Source organism: Bombina bombina, chromosome 8, assembly GCF_027579735.1.
Source record: "Bombina bombina isolate aBomBom1 chromosome 8, aBomBom1.pri, whole genome shotgun sequence".
NCBI classification, from domain to species: domain Eukaryota; kingdom Metazoa; phylum Chordata; class Amphibia; order Anura; family Bombinatoridae; genus Bombina; species Bombina bombina.
Genome location: NC_069506.1, coordinates 154,210,863 through 154,234,584, shown reverse-complemented (window position 1 = coordinate 154,234,584; position 23,722 = coordinate 154,210,863). Strand labels below are relative to the sequence as shown.

Below are 23,722 nucleotides of genomic sequence, written 5' to 3'. Positions count from 1 at the left end.
TTGACCACTAGCAGGGGTTGTCAATTAACCCAATCATATCCAATCGGGCGGATTGCTGTCCACCTGAAGGCTTGTGCGGAAAGGTGTATACGGGGCATGATAAATTGGCCCCTTAAAGTTGTAATTGGATACTTCAAGGTAACGAGTTCCAAAGATGCATTTTGTGAGAAGGTTATTGAGCTATTTCTGTATGTGGATTATCCAACTTTGCCTCATCTACTGCCTTTGGCAGTTCAAGTTGTGAGTTCCTTGTTTGTGAGCTCTGGGTTTTAAAGGTGTTCATCTATATAGTTATACAATTTATTTTTATATATTGACATCTGTTTGTCTCCAGTTATAATATTTAATACTTTTTGTTGCTGTTGTTTTAGGAGTTTAAGACATAACTCTAGTTTTTCAATGTCCTGACTTCAAACTGGCATCACAGAGGGTAAGAGGAACTTGCACATAAGTAATGCTATTAAGCTACTTTGGTATTGTATTTGGCTTTTGTTTTACTGGCAGCACTGGCCGGCATTTTCACCATTCCTGGCTATTGCTTTATGTTGCTTGATGTCACAATCTCCTGGCCCAGTTACTTTCCTCTCTCCTGCAACTTGTATAAATACATTGTAAGATTTGATGATACGGCAGAATCGCTGGGTACAGAGATAGGGGTATACAATTAAAGATTTGTGAAAAGATACAAATACATAACAGACTAAACAAAACTAGTACAGGAGGAAGGTCCTGATCCAAAGAGCTTACAATCTACATGTTGAGGGTTCAGAGACATAAGGTTTGGGGTAGCTTGTCAAATGGATTGTAGTTACAACAGCAAGTCAGGCAGTTCAAGATTTGTTTTGGGTATGAGAAAAAGCAAAGGAGAGATGATAAGCCTCACTGAATAGGTGGGTTTTCAAAGAAAGCTATACAAGGTTGGAGACAGTCTGATTAAACAAGGTAGAGAGTTTCCAGAGGACAGGAACATCATGTGAGAAATCTTAGAGGTGTGAGAGGGACGTAGAGATTAAAGGAGTGGAAAGACGTAAGTCAGAAGCTGATCGAAGAGGACGGCTTGGGGAATATTTGGAGATGAGGGAGGAAATAAAGCTCGGAGCAAGATTGTTGAGTGCTTTATAGGTTAGGATTAATACTTTGAATTGTATTCTAGAGTGTATGGGGAGCAGCTCATATAGATCAATGACATAGGTGGATAAGGGATGAGTGTAGCCTAAGCATTCATGATAGATTTAAGGGGGAAAGGTGGTGTTTGGGAAGGCCATTTAAAAGTAGATTGCAGTAGTCAAAGCGTGACAAAATGAGGGAATGAGATGTTACGTAGCTGTGCACTGCAGAATTTGGTGAGAGCTTGAATATGTAAAGTGAATGTGAGTTCAAGTCAAGTGTGATCCCAAGACAGTGGACCTGGGGTGAGATGTTGAGAATAGAGTCTCCAACTGTAAGAGAAATGTCAGGTGTAGGATGTATCAAAGAGGGAGGAAGCTCAGTTACGTTTTAGCTAAATTGAGTTGGAGGTAATGTGAATACATTCAGGAGAAAATTGCAGAGCGACAGTTGGTGATCTGGTTGAGTAAAGAGGGAAAGATATCAGAAGAAGAAATATAGATTTTATTATCATCAACATATAATTGGTACTGGAAGCCAAAGGAGGATATAAGTTTTCCATGGGTGGACATATTGATACAAAAAAGCACGGGACCCAAGACAGAGCCTTGCAGTACTGAGGGAGCCAAAGTATTAGATAATATGATGTTAAATGAGTGGTTTGAGAGAAAGGAGGCAAACAAAGAGAGGGCTAAAGTAACAAGATAGTAGGTAAAGTAATACTAATGGTAAGTACCTATAGGTGCCAAATATTTTTGTTAGCAGCAAGCATCAGTTAGGGGGGCAATATAGCAAGAGACTCATAGAAAAATGAGTTAGAAAATCTGTAACAAAAAAGAGTGCTTTACCCCTACATTTATATAGGAAAAATTCTCACTGAATACTACAGGAACGATTTTTAACCATTCATACTTTAGCTTTTTTGGTTTACCTATTCAATCATACATGTTTAAAAACACTTAAACTCTCTAGATATTAATATATAGCATAGGTCTGTGAATAATACCTCTGAGAACCATGTATTTAGATGTGAAATATTGTACTTGATTTGTATAATAGCAAGCAGTCAGATACAAACAATATCTTTTGTAGCCGACTATTAATAAATTCAGAAATAATGCTGTAACAAGAGGACCTGTTAATATGTGGGATGTCAGATTATGAGATTAAAGCTATCTAGCTAATACTCTATCTGTAATTATAAAGTCCTTCCTTGCACAGTTAACTTTAACACAGCTGCTCAGTGTAATAGATTCTGTCTGCTTAAACGCTCTAGATATCAATATATAGCATAGGTGTGTGAATAATACCTCTGAGAATCATGTATCTAGATGTGAAACATTGTACTTTGTTTGTATAATATCAAGCAGTTAGATACAAACAATATTTTTTAGCCAGCTATAACATTTTTATAGAAATAATTCTGTAGCAAGAGGACCTGTTAATATGTGGGATGTCAGATTGCGAGATTAAAGCTATCTACCTAATACTCTTTCTGTAATTATAAAGTCCTTGCTTGCACAGTTAACTTTAGCACAGTTGTTCAGTGTAATAGATTCTGTCTGCTTAAGCCCCTTCTATAGCAGGGGCTAGATTAACGTTTAACTGACTTGTTTTACTATCATAGCATAATGTCTAATCTCAGAATATAACACACATTTACAAGCTATTGGCAATCAACAATTATCATACAGCTAGATTACGAGTTGAGCGCTATGACTCAAATAGCAGCGTTATGGGCCATAACGCATCATTTTCCCTAACGCAGCCATTACAAGTCTTGTCGGTATAGGTGTACCACAAGCCTTTTAGCCTGGTACGCAACGTCAGTACCCCACTCGTAAAAATGAAGATTTTTAAAGGGAGTCCCATAGCGCTGGTATTACAAGTTTTTCTGGGAGGCTAAAAAGCGAGCGTTACAATCTAAAACGACAAGATCCGTAATGCCATCTAAAGTCAGTAGTTATGAGTTTTAGTAAAAGATAAAAAAAGAAGGCGCCACCATAGTGCACAATCAGATGATTATAACACGCCAAATATACAAGTAAGACCGTACTTACAAGCTGTATGACACTTGAGAAGTGTCACAAATGCCTTCTGGACTGTTAGGAGTCATCCAGCTAACTCACACTGGTGGATATCGGAATTGCTCTGGAGTGTGGGAGCGGCGATAGCAAACAGCATGCAGTATCCAGCCACAGACTTTTCACAGAGCCGGTTCGTCTTATACTTGTCCACTGTTATGGTAGATACACTAGTAGATACAATGTATCATATGGATAAAACTCCAGAGCAATTCCGATATCCACCAGTGTGAGTTAGCTGGACGACTCCTAACAGTCCAGAAGGCATTTGTGACACTTCTCAAGTGTCATACAGCTTGTAAGTACGGTCTTACTTGTATATTTGGCGTGTTATAATCATCTGATTGTGCACTATGGTGGCGCCTTCTTTTTTTATCTTTTACTTCTGCAGAATTTAACATCTTGGGACACCGACAAGAATTTCGAAGAAGCAGCCTGCCATCCGCTCCAGATATCAGAATCTGGATTATGGACTAGATGAACTGTCCAATATCACATTTCCATCATCTACAATATTGGTTTGATTGGGACTTTTTCTACATTGTATATATTTTGCCATTTTCACTCTTGTATTTATATATATAGGGGTACTTTATTTTAATGCACTATAGGTTGGTTTTTTCACCTTTATTTCTTTACAGGTATTTGGCGCACTGGTTTTTTTTCACATATATTAGTTATGAGTTTTACGCTACAAAGCTGTAACATAAAACTCATAACTAATGTGTTAAAAAGTACACTAACACCCATAAACTACCTATTAACCCCTAAACTGAGGCCCTCCCGCATCGCAAACACTATAATAAATTGATTAACCCCTAATCTGCCGCTCCCAACATTGCTGGCACTAATAAAATTTATTAACCCCTATTCCGCCACTCCCCAACATCGTCACCACTATTCTAAAGTTATTAACCCCTAAACTGTCGTCCTCCAACATCGCAAACACTATTTAAATATTATTAACCCCTAATCTGCCGTTCACCCACATCGCCCCCACTATACTAAAGTTATTAAGCCCTACACCACCGCCACTATTATAAACCTATTAACCCCTAAACCACAAGCCCCCACAACGAAATATACTAAAGTAAACTATTAACCCCTAAACCAAAATCCCCCCACATCGCAATAAACTAATTTAAACTAGTAACCCCTAAACCTAACGCCCCCCCCCCCCCAACGTTATATTAAAATTACAATTTCCCTATCTTAAATTAAATTTAAACTTACCTGTCAAATTAAAAAAACTAAGTTTAAACTAACAATTAAACTAATATAATTATTAAAATAAAATTAAACTACCAATTAAATAAACTAAACTACACATTAAAAAAATCCTAACACTACTCTAAAAATTACAAAGTATCTAATTACAAAAAAAAAGACTAAATTACAAAAAATAACAAACACTAAATTACGGAAAATAAACAAAATTATCAATAATAAAAAAGAATTACACCTAATCTAATAGCCCTATCAAAATAAAAAAAAACACCCAACATAAAAAAAAACCTAGCCTACAATAAACTACCAATGGCCATTAAAAGGGCCTTTTGTGGGACATTGTCCTAAAGATATTAGCTTTTTTACCTGTAAAAAAAAAATACAAAGACCCCCCAACAGTAAAACCCACCACCCAACCATCCCCCCAAAATCAAAAATCTAAGCTACCCATTTCCCTGAAAAGGGCATTTGTATGGGCGTTGCAATTAAAAGGGCATTTAGCTCTTTTGCTGCCGAAACCCTAATCTAAAAAAAAAAAACACACACACAAAAAACCCTTAAAAAAACACTAACCCCCGACGATTCACTTACAGTTTTTGTAGTCCCGCTTGAACGATCTTCATCCCGACGGAGAAGTCCTCATCCAGGCGGCGAGAAGTCATCATCCAGACGGCCTCTTCAATCCATAATTTGTACGCCTGCTCTGAGGTTGCGGACATCAATCCGCCCGATCCTATACGATCGGGCTGTTTGACACCCCCTGCTAGTGGCTGATTGGCCGCGAATCTGCAGGGGGCGGCATTGCACAAGCAGTTCACAAGAACTTACTTGAAAACGAGAGAAATCTCAATGTATCCTTCCTGGTAAAATATTTTATAAATAAATAAATAATAAATAAATGATAAATGCTGACATTGTGTGCTGTCGCCAGACATCGCCAGACATCTCTGATGCGGATCCACATACAATGCCCTTATTTATTAAAAAACGTCAAAAACACATGCGTCAAGTACGGCGAGATGAGCATCGGACTGTTGTTAACCAACAGTCATCGATGTTGCGGTTATTCAGGTTTTTCCCAACTTTATTTATACCATTTCATTACTGTCCATGAACAAGCTCATTTCTCTAAAGCTAATCTTTTATATTTCATCTGTTAATGTCCAAGAAATAGATTTATACCTGAACAAACAATATCTCATAGAAAGTTATTTTTCTATTTATTTGTTATACAAAAAAAGCTGTTATATAATACTTTCACATAAATTAATGTGTATTTGTATTTCTAGAAGTCATGCTATGCTTTTATCTCATGTTTTTTTTATAAATGATTAGTAATGCTATAATTTGTACATATATCTTTGCACATACTTGTATATGTATATATATATATATATATATATATATATATATATATGTGTGTGTGTGTGTGTGTGTGTGTGTGTGTTATGTCAGAAATCTTTTGCAAACATATTTACATGTCCCTAAATTCCTTTTTTTGTTCTAAACAATGTTGTCTGTCACATCTCTGTGTTTATTTATACCACTATATGTATATAGTTTAAATTTATTGTTATTCTGACCAGGAATAATTGTGAATATAACATGTAATCAGGGTATTATATGTATTTATTTGCAATCAATGGATATTTTAAGAGCTGGGCCAGTTTTCTCTCTGTACCTGTGTAACCCCTCCTGATTGCAATCTAGTTTATAAAACCACTCCTACACAGGTGTTGTAAAATAGGCTGGCATGTAAGATGACATTTCTTACTGAAAAATAAATTCAAGAGGAGGAAGAAATACACTGAAAATAGCATGGCAGTAAAGAGTTGATTTTAATTTCTGCTGTATCTGAATCATGACAGTTTAATGTTAGGTGGGCTATCGCTTTGAGCTATCATCTTAAAATTATATTGAATCAAACATCAATTCGAATTTTAAAATAATTGTCTAAAATATTACACTGTGTGTCCTAATGTTAGCATCAATGTTTATCTTTAATACTAATTTCACATATACATACTTTCAAAGTATAATACACAATGTAACAAATGGCACTTGCAAGTTCTGATGAGTGATCAATGACACAAGTATCGAGCAATTTGATTTGTTAGTGATAGTTTAAAATGTATATTTGAATCAGATTGGCTGATAAATCATGTGATTATGCATATTCCAATCAAAAATGTGGGTTGCGAAAAGTGTTGCATCAAACTTGGTGCGAAGTAGAGAGTGGGACTTGTAATACATGGCTTAAACATGGTGCAAATAGATTTTTCCAAAAAAATAAAAATGAAGTTAGCTATGTTATGTTGTGTATTTATTTCATTTTTATCTCTATATCTATTAGTGCAACAAGTTTGGGGCAAAACCTTTAAAAAAATGTGGAGAAATAATATTGTCCCCTTTCTTTTTAATGAGAGACAAATTTGTAACATAATCCATAAGTAGTAATGTATTTTTCATTTTTATCCCTATATCTACTACTGCACCAAATGTGGAACAATAATATTGTTTGATTTAGAAAGGGTATACAATTTTAATAAAGTTTCTAATTTATTTTTATTATGTAATATACTTCATTCTCTTGCAGCAATGAACATAAGCTTACTGTGTTGTCAGACTTCCATTGATTTCTATGGCATCCGCGGCCACAAGGGTGGCGGACTAAAAACTAGGTACGCTTTGTCGGAATAGACATGAGTGTACCTGTTAAATGTTTGATAAAATGGTTAAATAGAGTCGTATGTGAATTATAAAAATCTGTAATGACGCAAGCATCGATCTACGTCGGATTGAGATCGCGGGAGCGTATATATTTCGTCACATATTTCAACATTTGACAATCTTGACGCTTTGATAACTATGGTGGATCAATCTCGCGGCAAATACGATGCAGGATTCAAGCGTATTTTCAGTTGACGCTTTGATAAATATCCCTTTTAGTCTTAACTTTAAATGAGTAGCAGATTTTTTTCTGTCAAATTTCAAAGTTATGTTTATTTCCACTCCTCCTGTATCACGTGACAGCCATCAACCAATCACAAATGCATGGAAGTATATTCTGTAAATTCTTAGACATGCTCAGTAGGAGCTGGTGACTCAAAAAGTGCAAATGTAAAAAGACTGTGCACATTTTGTTAATGGAATTAAATTTAAAAGTTGTTTAGAATTGCATGCTCAATCTTGAGTGTCCCTTTAACAATATATTTGAAAACCGTCTAATGTTACTGTGATGGCTTTCATTAAGCATCTAGGGGGAGTGGACAGGATATTTCCTATTACTGACAAAGCTCATATAAATATATAAAAATACAGTATATTTTTCAAAAGAATATTGTTAAGTTCCAAGTTTTTGTACTAGAAAATTGAAGCTTTTTTAGTTTACTATATAGGCAACTTTTCTGCAATCCCGGTTGGTACAGTAAGATATAGTTTTGCGCAAAACAAGAGGTTTATTCATTTCAATGGTAGTAACTGCCCCTTTTTATGAAACACGTTTTACAGTCTACATTTTTTTTAAAAATACACTATCACGACTGGGAAAAGCTGTTGCTATTTATATGATGGTATTTTTGCACAAATATGTATTTATACCTTTATATAAGATGATTATATATAGGTATAGATATATAAAGATATATAGGAATATCTATTTATAAATAAATAGAACATATTCTGCTATGTGCAGAACATTGGAATGTGAAATATTTACAGTAAATACACAGTATACTTAATTAAAAATGAATATTGCATATATATATATATACACACACATACATACATAGAAGCACGACACAAAGTGGCACACGGTATAAAGGCTATACCTTTTATTAGAGCAACGCTTCGGGGCACCTGCCCCTTACTCAAGCTTGAGAAAGGGGCAGGTGCCCCGAAACGTTGCTCTAATAAAAGGTATAGGCCCCTATTTATCAAGGTCTGTCGGACCTAATCCGACAGTGCGGATCAGGTCCGACAGACCTCGCTGAATACGGCGAGCAATACAGACTCGCGGCCAATGGGTCGCCAGCAGGGGGGTGTCAATAAACCCGATCGTACTCGATCGGGTTGTTTTGTGGCGATGTGTGTCCGCCTGCTCAGAGCAGGCGGACAGGTTATGGAGCAGCGGTCTTTGTGACCGCTGCTTCATAACTGCTGTTTCTGGCGAGTCTGAATACTCACCAGAAACAGGGGGCATCAAGCTCCATTCGGAGCTTGATAAATATGCCCCATAGCCTTTATACCGTGTGCCACTTTGTGTCGTGCTTCTATGTATCCTGAGGCCTAGAGGGTGGTCTCCTAAGGTTTTGCACCGGTCTGTTTATGAATATTCACTGGAAATACTGAGATATACTCAGTGGTGAAGTGCAGATTTCATTGTTTCAATACACATACATATACATCTTTAGACATGTATATGTATGTATCTCTATGTTAAGCCCTTTATTTGCCTTTTTTTTCTCTAACACCTGAGACCTCATATCTTTTACCTTTTATAACTTTTTTATAAAAAAAAATTTAAATATTTTTTATTAGACAGTGTTATTATGAGTATACCTGTACTTTGTAATGTATTTTTATGTGTTTTGTGACACTTTTTTTGATTCGCAAAAAAGTTTAACAGAGCTCTGAAGTCACACTATCCTAATGAGCATTTACTTTCAACTTGTAATACGAGCAAAAAATCAGGTACGCGCAAACACCTGCGATAAAAAAAACCTTTGTGCTTGCGCGTAATTGTTAACACTCCACTCGTAATCTGGCCCTTAGTTTTTAATGTCCTTTTAATGGTATCAATATATTCTGAAGTGGGTTTCGAATACTGCTTTTTATTAGGTAGGAAAAACAACAACAAATGCATTTAGAACTAAGACTGAATTAGAGTCTGTTCTCAGTTATATTTGCATACATATACTTTGCATTGACATAGTATTGCCAATATTGTACATTTCTTTGTGCTGTTTGATACAGAGGCATAGTGCAGGAAAGGTCTTGTTTGGTTTGATTGTTAAAGGGACAGTCACCAAAATTGCTATTGTTGAAAATGATAGACAATGGGGGATATTTATCAAAGTGTCAACTATGTTGCATTCGCGGGCGTCAATACGCTCGCCTAACATCGCCACGGATCTGAATACGATCTCCATATTTATAAAAAAAGCCGCCAAAAACACGCGCACCAAGTACGGGGCGATGAGCATCCAACTGTTGTTAACTAACAGTCATCGATGACGCTGTTATTCTGGTTTTTCCCATTTTTATTTATACCAACTAAATTGCTACAAAGTACACTAACACCCATAAACTACCTATTAACCCTTAAACCGCCGCCCTCCCGCATCGACACCACTAGAATAAACCTATTAACCCCTAATCTGCCGCTCCCTACATCACTGCCACTAATATAGATATTAACCACTATTCCACCGCTTCCCGACATTGCTGCCACTAAATAAATTTATTAACCCCTAAACCTCTGGCCTCCCACATCACCACCACTAACTAAACCTATTAACCCCTAAACCGCCAGTCCCCCACATCGTCAAAAACTAAATTAAGCTATTAACCCCTAAACCTAACAACCCCTTAACTTTAAATTAAAATTACAAGATCCCTATCTTAATATAAATTAAAACTTACCTGTAGAATTAAAATAAACTAATTTTAAACTATAAATTAACCTACCCTAACTATTATACTACAATTAAAATAAACTACCAATGAAATAAACTAAATTACATATTAAAAAACCAAACACTACTAAAATTATTTAAATATACAAACGAGGGTGTAGAGGACGGAGCACAGCCCGCAAAAAGGCAAGATTACAGACCCTAAGTAAGGGGATCTTTAATCTATCGTCCCATGTCTTGTCAAATGACGAAATTCGGGTATTGGGCAAGGGTCTTTCTTTTAGTCCTACCAACAAGCACAATGTTTTTTCACTTTTTGTGGATTTGAACCGGTTCACCCAAAAACTGTCATTGCAAAAATATTTTGCTGAAAAGACACTCAAGAATAGTACACTGCTGCCTATTCTGACAGATTCAATGGGAGCTAGACTTAACCAAGAAATGGTTCCGGTTATTGAACCTGACACTTTTATTGACCAACTATGTGAGGGGTATATACATACCAACTTCAAAAATAAATCGAACTTTGTGCCCCAATTAAAAAACAATGCCCATATCGAAATTTTCAGACAACTTGTTAGTGACGATTTTGATAAAATAACCAAAAAGATACATGGAAAAAATAATCTTTTTCCCAATGAGAAAAAAGCTTTGGAAAGTCTTAAAAACAACAAATCTATTGTCGTTAGACAAGCCGATAAAGGCGGAGGGGTTGTGCTTCAAGACCTTGCCGACTATCTAATAGAGGCCCGCAAAATTTTATTTGATGTTAACTACTATACGAAATTGAACTCTGACCCCACTACGAGGTTTAAATCATCTCTTAAGGACATTGTTGATTCTGCCTTCAAAGAAGGTATACTCCATAAAAAAGAGAGGGATTTTTTGGTAACTGATGAGCCCAATTTGGCATTTTATTACCATTTGCCTAAGATACACAAAAATCCCTCATGCCCACCAGGTCGACCCATCATAGCGGGGATAGGCAGCTTAACTGACAACGTGTCATCATACGTTGATCATTTTCTACAGAAATATGTCCGGGGTCTTGAATCCTATATTCAAGACTCCACAGACCTCCTCAAGAAATTAGAGGGATTGAATATCACACCCGACCTTGTGTGGATCACCTGTGATGTTCAGGCTTTGTACTCGAATATTGTACACAATTTGGGTATGGAGGCAGTGTCTGAATTTTTGGACCAAGATTTTTATCTTTCTACTAAACAGAAAGAGTTCATTTTACAACTCATCTCTTTCATCCTGGAACACAATTATTTTGTGTTCCAGGATGAATTTTTTCTTCAAACCAAAGGTACTGCCATGGGTACCAGGTTCGCCCCTAGTTACGCGAATTTGTTTATGGGTCATTTTGAAAAGCGTTATATTTATGACTCACACTATGGGGCGAGCCTGGTATTCTATGGCAGATACATTGACGATCTGATATTTATATGGAGGGGCAATGAGGACTCAGCCACTTCTTTTGTGGATTATTTGAATTCAAACGATAGGGGTTTGACCTTCACGAGTTCAATCAATACTAAATCAATCGTTTACTTGGACCTGCACTTGAGCTTTAATGAAGGCAAGGTGACCAGTACAACCTATTTCAAGACGGTTGACTGTAATAGCTATTTGGATTTCAAAAGTTGTCATTTTCATGCCTGGAAACAGAACGTACCATATGGTCAGTTCAAACGTATTCGCCGCAATTGCAGCACGTTATCTGACTTTGATTTTCAAAGTCAGGTCTTGAGGGAACGTTTTCTGGAAAAGAACTATCCACTTAGTATCATAGACCAAGGTTACAGAAGGGCTAGATTAGATGATAGGAATGATTATTTTATCAATTCTAATAAACATTTGGGACAAGTAACTAATAACTATGATGAAAATCCCCTCTTTATCACGCAATTTAATTCTAATCATGTATTGATTAGAAAGGTGCTGGCCAAACATTGGGATATTCTAACTAAGGATCCCATTTTAGGTAAGTCGATAGGTACCAAACCAAAAGTGGTTTATAGGAGAGCTCCTACTTTAAAGACCCTGCTTGCTCCCAGCAAGATAGTTAAACATAAGAGACAACCAGCCCTCATAACACCGAAGTCTATTGCACCAAAGTTTGGTGCTTTCAGATGTAGAGCGAGTAGATGCAAGATGTGTCAGTCGATTGATACCAAACAAAAAACTTTTCGATCTACTATCACTAATAGATCTTATTCGATTATTGGACATATTTCTTGCGCTTCAACTTTTGTTGTATATCTACTCACCTGTTTGTGTGGCATCCAATATGTGGGCAGAACCTGTAGGCGGTTCAGCATAAGGTGGTCTGAACATAAACGTAATATGAGGAAGAATTATAAGTACCATAGTGTCTCTAGACATTGCAACATTATGCACAATGGTGATACTAATTGCTTCTCCGTGACCCCTTTAGAACATATACCTAAATCTTACATCTATAATAGGTACTTTAGATTAAGACAAAGAGAAACGTATTGGATCCACGTCCTGAAATGTATGCATCCTGATGGGCTAAACTTGTGTATTGACCTAGCAGCCTTCCACTAATTAGGGCCAAGCACTAGAGCTGTATCCAGTTATTTAATCCATACTTATTACTCTCTATTTTATATTTTTCTATTTGCATTTGAGCATTTAGTATAGTCAATGACTAAGATTAATACTGTATAATTTATTTGTCTCTGGTGCTTATAGTCCTTATGAGTACGACTATCGGTAATTAGGGTCATTTGTCAGAGTTTTATTCAGTCACCCTACCTATATCCATACGAGTTCAATATCCACCAATTAGGGCCATCCGTTAGAGTTGTATCTAAATAGATCCATATATAGAACTTCGACATGGTATTTTATCGTTGGTCCTCCTAGTTTTATCCTTATATTATTTAAGGATCGCTCTTTCCCCCTCCCCCCTCCCCCTCACTTTTTAACAAACACCTTTCTTAATTTTTATTTTATTTTTTGATTTATTTGATTTATTATCTATTATTTATTTTAAACATTACTCAGCCCCATCTGCCAAACTGGATTACTATTTATTCATTTTTATCTTCCGGTCCAAATCTTTTAATGACACTGGGTTTTTACGATACATTATTAGATTTTATTAAACTACGATTTTAATATGTGAGCGTTTTTATTTATTTTTTAATTTTTCATATGTTGCATATTGTTACAATAATATCTATTAAATGTATGATCTGAATGCGTATATTTATTGTAAGGACAGACCAATCACAAACATATAATTCAGAATGTATGAAATATTTGTGTATGTTATTTGTTGTTGGTAGTTCATCCTTAGCTCCGGCTCCAGGGACACCTCCTACTTGATTCACATTCTATCACCAGTCATGTCCACCTGGAGGTGTGTCAGTAGTAGGAGCTCTGTGATTGACACAGGTGTGTTATAAATAGAGCAGGTATTTTCATGTATTAGTATCAGCCTGATGAAACGACTATTTGTTGAGAAACGCGTTGCTGTACGCCTGTTTTTATCTGTTTGTACTCAATAAATGTATCTTTGAGCACATCACACCTGCCTGTTTTCTATTACCATTGCCGCTGGAGGATTTTTGCTACGTTCCGGATCCCCTTTGGAGGTCCGCTGTGTCGAGTTCCCTTCGACTCTATTGGTTCCCCTGCTGGGTTTACTCTGACGCCGCCTGCTGAGTGACGTTTGCCTAGCGTACTGAGTTTACGCCTGTCTGACGGGCGACCTTTGGTTCCGTCCTGCCTGTCTGGGTACACGTTTGTACCGCCGCTCTTGTGAGTAACATTCTGTGTGGGGGGTTCGCCGCTTATGTGTGTCCCTCTGCTGTCTAAAACGATACTTGTCCCATGAGGCGCCTCTTCTATCTGTTATCCACAGGTTCCCGTTGTCCACCCATCATCCCTGAGAGAGCTGCCTGGATTTCTGTTTGCCGAATCCGCCATTAACCATATGCTGTGATCATTTGCGCACTTCTATAGAGACTCTGTGTGCTTTCTCGGTTCTCTATAATCTAGCAAATATACAATTAAACATTATTACAAAGTACTAAATTACGAAAAATAACAAACGAAATTATCAAAAATAATTTTTTTTACACCTAATCTAATAGCCCTATCAAAATAAAAAGGGCCTTTGTGGGGCATTGCCCCAATGATATCAGCTCTTTTACTTGGAAAAAAAAATATAAACACCCCCCAACAGTAAAACCACCCACACAACCAAACCCCCCAAATAAAATCTAAAAAATCTAAGCTCCCCATTGCCCTGAAAAGGGCATTTGGATGGGCATTGCCCTATAAAAGGGCATTTAGCTCTTTACAAGCCCAAACCCTAATCTAAAATAAAAACCCACCCAAAAAATTTAAGAAAATCCTAACATTAACCCCCGAAGATTCCCTTACAGTTCTGAAGTCCCGACATCCAGGTGAAGAAGTCTTCATCCAGGCGGCGATGTCTTCATCCATCCAGGCGGAAGAAGTCTTCATCCAAGCGATTTGAATTTAACACTCAAATCAGCCAATAGGAATGCAAGGGACCCCATCTTGAATCGCATCCCTTGCATTGAAGCTTCAGTTTACGGCGGTGACCGTAAGTAGAGGAGCTCTGCATCGGATGGCTTCAGGATGGACCCGCTCCACGCTGCAGGGATGAAGATAGAAGATGCCGCTTGGATGAAGACTTCTTCCACCTGGATGGATGAAGACATCGCCTCCTGGATGAAGACTTCTCCGCCTGTATGTCGGGACTTCCGAACTTTTAGTGGATCTTCGGGGGTTAGTGTTAGGAGTTTCTTAAATTTGTGGGTGGGTTTTTATTTTAGATTAGGGTTTGAGCTTGCAAAAGAGCTAAATACCCTTTTAAAGGCAATGCCCATCCAAATGCCCTTTTCAGGGCAATGGGTAGCTTAGAGTTTTTTTAGAGTTAGGGTTTTTATTTGGGGGGGTTGGTTGGGTGGGGGGTTTTACTGTTGGGGGTGTTTGTATTTTTTTTTTCAGGTAAAAGAGCTGATATCTTTGGGGCAATGTAGTTTATTGTAGGCTAGGGTATTTTTTATTTGGGGGGGGGGCTTTTTTATTTTTTATTTTTATAGGGCTATTAGATTGGGTGTAAAAAAAACTTATTTTGATCATTTCGTTTGTTATTTTTTGTAATTTAGTGTTTGTTATTTTTTTTGTAACTTAGTGTTTGTTTGATTTGGTAATTTAGTACTTTGAAATAATGTTTAATTGTATATTTAAATAATTTTAGTATTAGGTTTTTTTAATATGCAATTTAGTTTATTTAATTGGTAGTTTAATTTAATTTTAAAATAATAGTTAGGGTATGTTAATTCATAGTTTAAAATTAGTTTATTTTATACTACAGGTAAGTTTTAATTTATATTAAGATACGGATCTTGTCATTTTAATTTAACCCCTTGAGTGCTAATGACGGCTCTGAACCGTCACAGAGTTTTCCACGCTGGTCCTAATGACGGCTCAGAGCCGTCACTAGCACTCTCCCAACTTGAGGGAGATCTGGGGGCTCCCACCCGCTCCTACCCTGGCGATCCGTGCCTCATAATGAAAGGCATCGCCGGGGCTTCCGTTTTGCGTGGTGATGTCATGCATAATAAACGTGATGACGTCACCGCGCAACTTTATTTAACATTAACAATGTTAAATATAGGAGCAGGGGGCATGCTGCTTAGAAGCCTGTATCTCAGGCATCTAAGCAGCTACAGACCCCCAAGACCCACCGTTGGAAAGGTAATCGCCTAACCTTTCCAACGGTGTAAGTCTTGGGGATCTGAAATAAATAAAATAAAAAAGTAAAAAAAAAATATTTTAAAAAATATTAAATAAAAACCCTTTAAGAAAACCTTAGCACCCAGGTGAGAAAGTGCTTAGCACTCAAAGGGTTAAAGTTAAGGGGTTGTTAGGTTTAAGGGTTAATAACTTAATTTAGTTTTTGGCGATGTGGGGGGCTGATGCCAATCTTGCTTTGATAACTAGGTTGGATCAATTTCGCAACAATTATGATGTGGAATTCCAGCATATTTTTGGTTGACGCTTTCATAAATAGGCCCCAATGTCATTACTACCTATTCCCCAGATTTGTACAACCAACATTGTTATTTTTATATACTTTATAACATTTAAACCTCTATATTTCTGCCTGTTTCTATGCCACTACAGACAGCCTCTTCTCACATGCTTTTTTTATTAGCTTTTTACAACAAGAGACTGCTAATTCATGTGGACCATATAGAAAACATTGTGCTCTCTTCCCGTGGAGTTGTGCAGGACACAGCACTTATTGGCTACAATGCAAATCAATAGATAATAAATAGCCATGTGATAAGGGGACTGTTAGAAGAGGCTTAGATATAAGTTAATCACAGAGAAAAAAAAGTATATTAATATAACCATGTTGGTTATGCAAAACTGGGGAATGGGTAATAAAGGGATTATCTTTTTAAACAATTACATATTTTGGAGTAGACTGTCCCTTTAATGCTGTAGTATGTAGAATTGGGGCATCATTTTATTTTAATTTACCTGCTGGAGCTCCTCATATGTAATGCAGAAAAATCTGTTATCACCCTTCATTTGCATCCATCCTCTCACATGGTCAAACCAAGAGCTATACAGGGCTAAAAACAAAAGAAAGGCAATCTTACTTTTAATTTATTGCTACAAAATTAAAATAGATTATTATAAAATATATTAATAAAAAAGTGTCTTAAAAAAAGAAAGTAGTATAAAATGTAAAGGAGTCACATATAATTACTTAAATGGATATTTTTAAGACTTGCAACCCTGCACCTATATGTGTTTAACTCCTGCAAAGGGGTTGAACACAGAATAGAAGTACTGAACGGGATCTGCAGAGCAATGCTGGTTCTGAGTGAAAAATTCTACTTAACCAATTAGCAGCACTAGTTAAACAGCTGGGTTGTGCGACTAGTGCTGCTGATTGGATCAGCGATAGTTTCCGCTCAGGGCCAACAATGCTCTGGGGATCGTGAGTTGTGCTTCTACTATGTGTTTAACCCCTTTGCAACAGTAAAACACATAGAGGTTTAGGGTTGCTAGTCTTAAAATGACATGGTCTAGCACAGTGTTTCTCAACTCCAGTCCTCAGGACTCTTAACAAGCCAAATATTTGTATTATATCTTAACTAGAGCACAGGTGAAATAATCAGCTGATCAATTACCATGGTTACTAACCTGCTCTCACCCTTCAGATATAATGAAAATCTGGCCTGTTAAGGGTCCTGAGGACTGGAGTTGAGAAAAACTGGTCTAGTAAATAAGAGCATGTGATGTTTCGATTGTAATGGCCCTTTAATATGTATAATTGATAATGGTACTCTATATAGGTTTAGATTTACATGACTGGTAGATTTAATGATGTTTGGTCACTCTATTGTTAAAATGTACAGCATTTACCTAGTACACATCACATTATACATATATTAGTCTAAATTATACATTATTTCTCTGTTAAATTATGGTTCATGGATAATAAGGCCTAGATTTGGAGTTTGGCGGTAAAAGGGCTGTTAACGCTACGCGGGCTTTTTTCTGGCCGCACCATAAAATTAACTCTGGTATCGAGAGTTCAAACAAATGCTGCGTTAGGCTCCAAAAAACGAGCGTAGAGCATTTTTACCGCAAATGCAACTCTCGATACCAGAGTTGCTTACGGACGCGGCCAGCCTCAAAAACGTGCTCGTGCACGATTCCCCCATAGGAAACAATGGGACTGTTTGAGCTGAAAAAAAACCTAACAACTGCAAAAAAGCAGCGTTCAGCTCCTAACGCAGCTCCATTGTTTCCTATGGGGAAACACTTCCTACGTCTGCACCTAACACTCTAACATGTACCCCGAGTCTAAACACCCCTAACCTTACACTTATTAACCCCTAATCTGCCGCCCCCGCTATCGCTGACCCCTGCATATTTTTTTAACCCCTAATCTGCCGCTCCGTAAACCGCCGCAACCTACGTTATCCCTATGTACCCCTAATCTGCTGCCCTAAGATCGCCAACCCCTATATTATATTTATTAACCCCTAATCTGCCCCCCTCAACGTCGCCGACACCTGCCTACACTTATTAACCCCTAATCTGCCGAGCGGACCTGAGCGCTACTATAATAAAGTTATTAACCCCTAATCCGCCTCACTAACCCTATCATAAATAGTATTAACCTCTAATCTGCCCTCCCTAACATCGCCGACACCTACCTTCAATTATTAACCCCTAATCTTCCGAGCGGAGCTCACCGCTATTCTAATAAATGTATTAACCCCTAACGCTAAGTCTAACCCTAACACTAACACCCCCATAACTTAAATATAATTTACATCTAACGAAATTAATTAACTCTTATTAAATATATGATTCCTATTTAAAGCTAAATACTTACCTGTAAAATAAATCCTAATATAGCTACAATATAAATTATAATTACATTGTAGCTATTTTAGGATTAATATTTATTTTACAGGCAACTTTGTAATTATTTTAACCAGGTACAATAGCTATTAAATAGTTAAGAACTATTTAATAGTTACCTAGTTAAAATAATAACAAATTTACCTGTAAAATAAATCCTAACCTAAGATATAATTAAACCTAACACTACCCTATCAATAAAATAATTAAATAAACTACCTACAATTACCTACAATTAACCTAACACTACACTATCAATAAATTAATTAAACACAATTGCTACAAATAAATACAATTAAATAAACTAGCTAAAGTACAAAAAATAAAAAAGAACTAAGTTACAAAAAATAAAAAAATATTTACAAACATAAGAAAAATATTACAACAATTTTAAACTAATTACACCTACTCTAAGCCCCCTAATAAAATAACAAAGCCCCCCAAAATAAAAAATTCCCTACCCTATTCTAAATTAAAAAAGTTACAAGCTCTTTTACCTTACCAGCCCTGAACAGGGCCCTTTGCGGGGCATGCCCCCAGAATTTCAGCTCTTTTGCCTGTAAAAGAATAAATACAATACCCCCCCCCCCAACATTACAACCCACCACCCACATACCCCTAATCTAACCCAAACCCCCCTTAAATAAACCTAACACTAAGCCCCTGAAGATCTTCCTACCTTGTCTTCACCATACCAGGTTCACCGATCCGTCCTGGCTCCAACATCTTCATCCAACCCAAGCGGGGGTTGGCGATCCATCATCTGGTGCTGAAGAGGTCCAGAAGAGGCTCCAAAGTCTTCCTCCTATCCGGCAAGAAGAGGACATCCGGACCGGCAAACATCTTCTCCAAGCGGCATCTTCGATCTTCTTCCATCCGGTGCATCTTGAAGCAGGCGACGCGGATTCATCCTCTTCTTCCGTTGTCTCCCGACTAATGACGGTTCCTTTAAGGGACGTCATCCAAGATGGCGTCCCTCGAATTCCGATTGGCTGATAGGATTCTATCAGCCAATCGGAATTAAGGTAGGAATTTTCTGATTGGCTGATGGAATCAGCCAATCAGAATCAAGTTCAATCCGATTGGCTGATCCAATCAGCCAATCAGATTGAGCTCGCATTCTATTGGCTGATCGGAACAGCCAATAGAATGCGAGCTCAATCTGATTGGCTGATTGGATCAGCCAATCGGATTGAACTTGATTCTGATTGGCTGATTCCATCAGCCAATCAGAAAATTCCTACCTTAATTCCGATTGGCTGATAGAATCCTATCAGCCAATCGGAATTCGAGGGACGCCATCTTGGATGACGTCCCTTAAAGGAACCGTCATTAGTCGGGAGACAACGGAAGAAGAGGATGGATCCGCGTCGCCTGCTTCAAGATGGACCCGCTCCGCACCGGATGGAAGAAGATCGAAGATGCCGCTTGGAGAAGATGTTTGCCGGTCCGGATGTCCTCTTCTTGCCGGATAGGAGGAAGACTTTGGAGCCTCTTCTGGACCTCTTCAGCACCGGATGATGGATCGCCAACCCCCGCTTGGGTTGGATGAAGATGTTGGAGCCAGGACGGATCGGTGAACCTGGTATGGTGAAGACAAGGTAGGAAGATCTTCAGGGGCTTAGTGTTAGGTTTATTTAAGGGGGGTTTGGGTTAGATTAGGGGTATGTGGGTGGTAGGTTGTAATGTTGGGGGGGGGTATTGTATTTATTCTTTTACAGGCAAAAGAGCTGAAATTCTTGGGGCATGCCCCGCAAAGGGCCCTGTTCAGGGCTGGTAAGGTAAAAGAGCTTGTAACTTTTTTAATTTAGAATAGGGTAGGGAATTTTTTATTTTGGGGGGCTTTGTTATTTTATTAGGGGGCTTAGAGTAGGTGTAATTAGTTTAAAATTGTTGTAATATTTTTCTTATGTTTGTAAATATTTTTTTATTTTTTGTAACTTAGTTCTTTTTTATTTTTTGTACTTTAGCTAGTTTATTTAATTGTATTTATTTGTAGCAATTGTGTTTAATTAATTTATTGATAGTGTAGTGTTAGGTTAATTGTAGGTAATTGTAGGTAGTTTATTTAATTATTTTATTGATAGGGTAGTGTTAGGTTTAATTATATCTTAGGTTAGGATTTATTTTACAGGTAAATTTGTTATTATTTTAACTAGGTAACTATTAAATAGTTCTTAACTATTTAATAGCTATTGTACCTGGTTAAAATAATTACAAAGTTGCCTGTAAAATAAATATTAATCCTAAAATAGCTACAATGTAATTATAATTTATATTGTAGCTATATTAGGATTTATTTTACAGGTAAGTATTTAGCTTTAAATAGGAATCATTTATTTAATAAGAGTTAATTAATTTCGTTAGATGTAAATTATATTTAAGTTATGGGGGTGTTAGTGTTAGGGTTAGACTTAGCGTTAGGGGTTAATACATTTATTAGAATAGCGGTGAGCTCCGCTCGGAAGATTAGGGGTTAATAATTGAAGGTAGGTGTCGGCGATGTTAGGGAGGGCAGATTAGGGGTTAATACTATTTATGATAGGGTTAGTGAGGCGGATTAGGGGTTAATAACTTTATTATAGTAGCGCTCAGGTCCGCTCGGCAGATTAGGGGTTAATAAGTGTAGGCAGGTGTCGGCGACGTTGAGGGGGGCAGATTAGGGGTTAATAAATATAATATAGGGGTCGGCGATGTTAGGGCAGCAGATTAGGGGTACATAGGGATAACGTAGGTGGCGGCGCTTTGCGGTCGGAAGATTAGGGGTTAATTATTTTAAGTAGCTGGCGGCGACGTTGTGGGGGGCAGGTTAGGGGTTAATAAATGTAATACAGGGGTCGGCGGGGTTAGGGGCAGCAGATTAGGGGTACATAAGTATAACGTAGGTGGCGGTCGGCAGATTAGGGGTTAAAAATTTTAATTGAGTGGCGGCGATGTGGGGGGAGCTCGGTTTAGGGGTACATAGGTAGTTTATGGGTGTTAGTGTACTTTAGGGTACAGTAGTTAAGAGCTTTATGAACCGGCGTTAGCCAGAAAGCTCTTAACTCCTGCTATTTTCAGGCGGCTGGAATTTTGTCATTAGAGCTCTAACGCTCACTTCAGAAACGACTCTAAATACCGGCGTTAGAAAGATCCCATTGAAAAGATAGGATACGCAAATGGCGTAGGGGGATCTGCGGTATGGAAAAGTCGCGGATGAAAAGTGAGCGTTAGACCCTTTAATCACTGACTCCAAATACCGGCGGGCGGCCAAAACCAGCTTTAGGAGCCTCTAACGCTGGTTTTCACGGCTACTGCCGAACTCCAAATCTAGGCCTAAGATAGCAAAGATAAGGTACATTCATACTATGTATATTGTAATCCTTTCGAAAAAAACTTATCCAATGTTGTATTACCTTCTAAGGGAATTCGAAATAGCTACCATGATTTAGATAGAGAATGCAGTTGTAAGACAGTTTTTATATGACTTCTAGGGGCCGAACTATCATTGTGCAAGCAGACATGATCCGATATTGCGGATCAGGTCTGCTGCACATCGATAAATGCCGACAGCATATGCTCTTGGCATTTATCATTGCACCAGCAGTTCTTGTGAACTGCTGGTGCAATGCCGCCCCCTGCAGATTTGCGGCCAATCGATCGGGTTGATTTCTGGCGATGTCTGTCCACCACGCAGGCGGACAGGTTATGGAGCAGCGGTCTTTAGACCGATGCTTCATAACTTGTGTTTCCGGCGAGCCTGAAGGCTCGCCAGAAACACGGGGCATCAAGCTCCATACGGAGCTTTATAAATATGCCCCCTAGTATCAAATTTATGTTCTCTTCCTTTGCATCTTTTGTAACCCGGATTACAATTTGGGCCAGATTACAAGTGGAGCGATTATTAAATTGCACTTTTGCAAGCAAGATATTTGTGCTCCACTCGTAATACTAGCACAAGCAAATGTGGGCTGGTATTATAGGTAAAGCGTAATGCATGAAAGCTTTGCGCTCACGAGAGCGTGCTTCCATAGGCTCCAATGGGATCCTCATTCTGATGCTGTCAGCAAAGGGAATAAGTTGCACAGTGATGGGCAAATTAAAAATATATATGTACAGTATAAGAATAAATATATACATATATATTTATTTATGTATATACACATATTAACACATAAATATATATATATGTATATAAGCATATACATACTATATATTTGCAGTTTTAACACAGTCCCCATAGACTGCAATGTAAATGCACTTTTCAGTGCCATTTTTTTCTAACACCCCACACCTGCTCACTTTAACCACTTATAACTGCTTCTTGCAGTTATTTTTTAATAAAATAAAAATGCTTCTTTTTTTTTTATTAAGGCACACTACACTGTATTTTGGGGGCAATTTGGGGACATTTTTAAAATTAACCAGAGGTCTGACCGCTGGTTAATTTTCAGAGAGCAAATCGCCACTGCAAGCTTGCAGTAGCTTTAACCAACCACTAGTAATAGCTGGTTATTTAACTTGCCCGTTTACTGGCGCACATTAAATTAGGGCTCCACTTGTAATCTAGCCCTTTATGTGGTAATGCTTCCATGTCCATTGTAATCATTAACTATTCAACTAAGTTCATATATATGTATATACAGTATGTGTGTATATTTACTAAAATAGAGAAAATAATTTCCTGGAGACTTCCAAAAAGTAAAATCTGCCTTTATTGGGTATCAAGTTAAAAGGAGCACAAAAACATAAAATCAGCTAACTGGTCTTACGCGTTTCGGCAGATGTCGTAATCATAGACCTCACAATGAACTAGTCAGCACAGTTTAAGAACACATTCAAGTAATTTAATTGGTTGGTTTCTAATCGGAGGTTAACACCTCCAATGCAACATTTAAACAAACGGGTACAATATTATTATTACTGCTGTCAGATCTATATACAATTCCAGGTGTGAGTAGTATAGGGATTATACATATGGAAATGGTTTTTGCATATTAACAATGAATGACAAGAAAACAAAGCTAAAAATGTGTTTAGTATCGACCAGTAAAGCTACAAGAAGGTGCAGCAATGCATAAAAGAGAGTGCAAATATGCTAAATCGTACAATTATGCAAATAATGCACATACTGACTCTGGAGAACAAGGGAAGAAAGAAGAGAGAATGAGAACACAATATATCATTACAAGCCTACATAGTGTATACATTCTTGAA

At 37.5% G+C, this 23,722-nt stretch overlaps 1 pseudogene; it reads right to left on the bottom strand.

Moving 5' to 3' along the window:
- LOC128638901 (sulfotransferase 2B1-like) overlaps positions 1-23,722 on the bottom strand; it is a 114,603-nt pseudogene that overhangs the window by 20,317 nt on the left and 70,564 nt on the right.